Here is a 5,441-nt window from a genome sequence, read left to right on the forward strand (position 1 = left end):
CTGCCCCGCCCCCCCCTCCCCCCGAAGGTGCAAAGCTCATCTTACCGGCACTCAGGTGCAAGACTGAATCAACAGTCACCTCGGTGGCCTGGGTTGTGAATAGGTCTATCTGTCAGCTATTAGACCTTAATGACCGGAATCCTGCAGAAGCCCCCCGCCCTCACCTCCCTTTCCTCACATCATCAGTTTGCGTTTCACCCTGGCCTCCCCTCAGCTAAACCCCCTCTGACATTCTACCGCCTGTGTATCCCTCCTCCTCCTCCTCCACCACCTCCTCTCTGATGGTCTCCTCCTCTGTTCTTCTGTAATAATTGGAGGTGTGCTCAGAATCCAGTTCCATATGTGTTTGTGTTAATCAGCTCGCGAACAGTGAAGGTTAGGCCCAAGGTAAAGCATGCACACATCTGTTCTCATTTGCCTTCCTTCTCCAGCACATGCCTCGCATCCCCGGGCTCCCTTCATTATAACACAGAGCTCAGGACCTACCTACCCCCCCCCCCCCTCCCTCTCTCTCTCGCCTCCCTCTTCAGCTTACCTGCAGCTCTTTGTAGACTGCTTTGAGCTCCTTGACAAATAAGATTCCCTTCTTTTTTTATTTACAGATTTTATTGTGTGAAGATTTATTATTTTGTGGGGTTATGGTTGTGTTAGAGAAAAAACTAGACGCAGAGGTTGAAGTGACCTCAGCTATTTTCCAGGTCTATAAAGGCCATTTCAGAGCGAGGGACGTGCCTTAGTAATCAATTTACAATGAGAGGCGGGCGATTCTTCGAGATGCACAGAGAAGTTGAGGGGCGGAGAAGCAAGCAGGCACGAGCTTGTGACATTCTCACGCTCGTGCTCATTTCATGCCAACCTCCCGCGGGCAGCAAGAGCTGGATCCCCGCGGTGCTGATCCAAGCGAGAACGCACACATCAATAGTGAATAAAGGTCTGCTGAGTTGTCAATGACATGTCTCCAAAGGCACAGAGCAAAGAAGTACAGCAAAGCAAAGCAGTCAGAGCTGCAGGCAAATCACAAATACACCAAAACTGAGCAGGAACAAGCAGAGGTGTTTCCAGGAATTAGGCAAGGCAAGATGTGTTGTCGTCCACCATACCGTACACGTATTCCCTGTTGTTGTCCTTTCTTAACGGTCTATATGATGATTTTTATTTTATTTAATTTTTTTGCATAGAAGTGAATATCTGTATGTCTTTAAATGTTCTGATGAATTGAAAATGGAGGACCCTGGTGTAAACAAGTCTTAGTGCTATTTTATCCTCGTAGATTTCTTGTGGATCGGCAAAATGTTGCAATCAACACCATCGTACAACATAGTACGGTATATTAAACAGGCTTTACACTATCATAATTATGTATTATTATGTACATCGCATGATGCGTGAAATGGTTCTGCAATTTCAAGGCCAAAGCGGTAATAATACTGCTAGTTGCTACTAATGAGTACTTGGGAGGTGCACGTGAAGAGCAAATCATATTGTGTGTTGTTCTAAACTAAACAGTCAGGGGTTGATGTTAAGTGTTCACTGGCAGCTTGTAGAGGAACAAAACCTCAGACTGTGAGCCACAGGCTCAGTGTTACGCAGCTCCGGGGAGGAGGGTAGCAGCAGTACAAAAGTTCCAATTTACAAAAACGTTTACCTAAAAAAAAAAGAACATTTAAAATGATTTAAGAGTGCAACACAGTGGCATAAGGCAAGAAGGTAATAGCAACAATGAAGCATAGCATCCAAATTATGAAACCCTTGGCTGCAGGGAAGCAAGTGCACCGTTCCGATGGGGTGGGTGTGTGTGTGTGTGTGTGTGTGTGTGTGTGTGTGTGTGTGTGTGTGTGTGTGTGTGTGTGTGTAATTGCATGTGTGCATGTGTGTTAACACTGCAGTCCGTTTTATTACTAATAGCACTTTCCCTCAGTCCAGGAATCCATCATTCACTAACAGGCTAACCACCATTTTCAATCAATAGAAGCCACCATGTCAATAATGACTGCAGTGCTAATCTATCAGTAATCACACACACAGACACACACAGACACACACACACACACACACACACACACACACACACCTCTAGTAAGTTTTTAAAATAAGTCTTCTGTAGATCGAGTAATTAGAGAACCATTGATTCATCACGTTGTATCACTAAAAGAGAATATACATTGGCTGAATACCTGAGCACGGTAAACTACTCAAAATGTAGGTAAAGCCTTGACTAGGTACAGACTCAGAGAACACAGCCTTGAGAAAGGTGCCCACTATAGCAAGATATCAGAGACACATACGTCCCACAGATTACACACACCTAAAGTGAGTTTTAAACTATGACCAACAACCAAAAACTCCTATTCGGAGAAAAACAACAATGTGCAAACAGAGCAGCAATGAAGGTTTGTGAATGTGCTGCTGTTGAAAGATTTGATGGGCAGACTTACAATACTGAGGAAATCCAGGGACCGTGGCAATCCCACATGTCAATAGGATACCAGCTCATAGTATAGGCTGCTAGGCCGAGGATGAGTGGATCAACCAAATACCACGACTAGAAAAAACCATCCACATATTTTTGGTTGTATGTCATCTTAGTTTATCGCATGATTGTTGAGTAGCACTTTGAAAGTCTATAAGATACATTTGGAATCACCTGTTTTCCCAAGGAGCTTATTGGAAGAAAAACACGTCGGGAATGTGTGCTTCAGTTCCTCCACACTTCCTAGTGAGTTGTTTGTCACAGCCAGTGTTGCCATGTCTGCTTATTATAAGCGACTTTTGGCTTGCTTTTCTGTAAAGTCACTTGTAAATATATTGGTAGTTGCTGGTTGTTTTTTGGGGATCGTTTTTAAAGTGTAGTTTCTTATTTGGGCAGGGGGAGACAAATTATCGCCAAATTATTTTGGGGAGTCCCCAAATTATTATTATTATTATTTTTTCAACTGAATGGCTGGAAAATGGAAATGTGTTTGCTAGTACACATCACACATAGAGTTAGAGTACATGCATAAAATGTCCTTAATTAATGTGGTTCCAGTATTCATTTATGATATAGTGTATGTTATTAAGTTTATTGTACCGGGGGCGTGGCGAGGGTCACGAGCCATGGCCAAAGCATTTCCGGGGGTTAGCCCCCCCCCCAGCCAAAACCGTTGAGAATGGGCTGCTCTAAACCACCACAGGACGTACAACCACCTGTTGTGGCTAATTAGTCAGGTGTTGGTTGTCGACAGGCAAATGACAGACACATGAGGAGTCTAATTTGACAGCATACTCAGCAAACCACTTGAGTTGACAGTGACACATTGGTGTTGTGTGCACTGCATAATCCATAGTGTGTGTGTGTGTGTGTGTGTGTGTGTGTGTGTGGGGGGGGGGGGGGGGGGGGGGTGAGCTGAGAGGTTCCTTTGAAGGAGAATCCGACGATATGCACGGAGTGGACCTACTCTATGTTGTGTGAGAAATGGTGCCAGAGGGAACCAAGACAACACTGGATACCCTGTGCTTCTTTAACCCATTTTGGTGTTAGCATTATGTTATGCTTTAGCTATTGAAAAATAGCAGATCTACAAGCTCATAGCGCTGCACCGAGTGCCGCCCTATGAGCTTGTAGGTCTGCTATTTTTGAAAAATTGAAGAACGACTGACATATAAACATAGATTTTTCAGAAAACTGTCAGGATGTAGAAGACATTTTTAGAATCTGATCTCAGGTCAAAATGGGTTAAAAGGATTACTGGAACGGTCCCAAACTGTTAAGTTGCTCTACGAATTACTGACCCTGCCGTCACAGCTATCGGGGGATATAGCAGTTTCTCAAAGTTAAAACTTATAAATAGCGTCAATGCCAGCGAGCTAAAATATAGCCATCCTTGCTCTAGAAAGCGCCAATGTTTCCATCTAGACCACCAGATAATCAGCAAAGACCTCCGAACATCGCGCGTTTTATCCAAACCGCGGAGAGCTCCGTAGATTTCGAGTTATTCAGCTTTTAGTCAGCCTGTATAATAATAATAACCTGACGGGGGTCACGGTTATTTATTAGTGTCCCCGAAGGGAAATGGTTTTACAGCAGGTCATAAGGCTTGAAACACATTATAACATACATCAATCAAACCAAACGTATTGCTGCTGGTCGCATGGGTGCGCTGCGCCCGGCCTATAGCATCTTCAGAAGAAAAAGAAAGAGGTGGGGGTTGTAAGAAGACATCACATCACATTACTCCGGGGACGAGGTTGCGCAACCCGGTCAAGGATCGCTGAAGAAGGAAAGGCCAAGCCAAAATAATAATTAAAAAATAGAAATCAGCGATCCGGTTTGATATCAATAATAAAGCTTATCAGACGGAGCATTTCACCAGGAGCGGAAGGTAAGGAAGTTAGATTCCTTATGGCGGAGTGTTACATCACAAGCAGTAAGTCTGTAAAGGACTACAGCCATGTCCCAGGAGCGACTGTGTGGTATTCCTTTCAACCGAAAAGGACTTTAATTGTATCCCAACTGGATTACAAAGACATTATTCCTGAGTTTGGTTCAAGGAAAGCCAGGAGGAAAATGTTCACATACAGTAATTGCGCTGCGTACAGTATATGGTGACTGATGACGAGTAACATATATGGATTTGTGTGCCTTCTGGGTACTAGTTTAGTGTCCCGCAGTTTGCGCTGCCTCTACTGTATGTAAATTAATTGTAGAATAATTCTATTGTCTATTAGCTGTGTAGTGTAGGGTACATCATCAGGTGCATGATTACTGCTACAATGTGCCTGTTTGAGAGGGGGGGGGGGTGATGGGAACAACATGCATGCATGTCATGTGGGTAGCGCATCATTATAAAAACCCCATGCTGTTTTACTTCACACAGGGCCTTGCATCTTCCAGACAGCTTCTGATGTGTCTCCAATCACAGCTCATGGTGCTACAGTATGTGCGAGGCGTCATGAAACAAAAGCACCCCCCCCCACCAGCTCTATGAAAACTGGAAAGACCTTAATCTTAACCCATTCTGACCTGAGATCAGATTCTATACGAGGTTTCCACTGGACACACACTGGTTCTGATTAACCCATTCTGACCTGAGATCAGATTCTAAAAATGTCAGTCGTCCTTCGATTTCTTCAAAAATAGCAGACCTACAAGCTCGTAGCACGCCACTCGGTGGCGCGCTATGAGCTTGTAGATCTGCTATTTTTCAATAGCTAAAGCATGACATGACGCCAACACCAAAATGGGTTCCCGTTCAGAATGGGTTAATCTTAAGTTAGAACTTTAAGTTGAGTCAAAGCTGACTGAAGCGTGGCCTTGTTGAAAAACTGCACACATGTACAGTAGTGATAATATGCAATATCAACGGCGTCAACTTCGGGAGTGCTTGAGGGCTCAAGCACCCACTGACACAATAGATAGCCAAATAGCACCCACTGATATGAAGGCTGAAGCTCCCCTCCCC

The sequence above is a fragment of the Protomyctophum bolini genome (assembly GCF_963924005.1).
Source record: "Protomyctophum bolini genome assembly, chromosome: 9".
In the NCBI taxonomy this organism is placed as follows: domain Eukaryota; kingdom Metazoa; phylum Chordata; class Actinopteri; order Myctophiformes; family Myctophidae; genus Protomyctophum; species Protomyctophum bolini.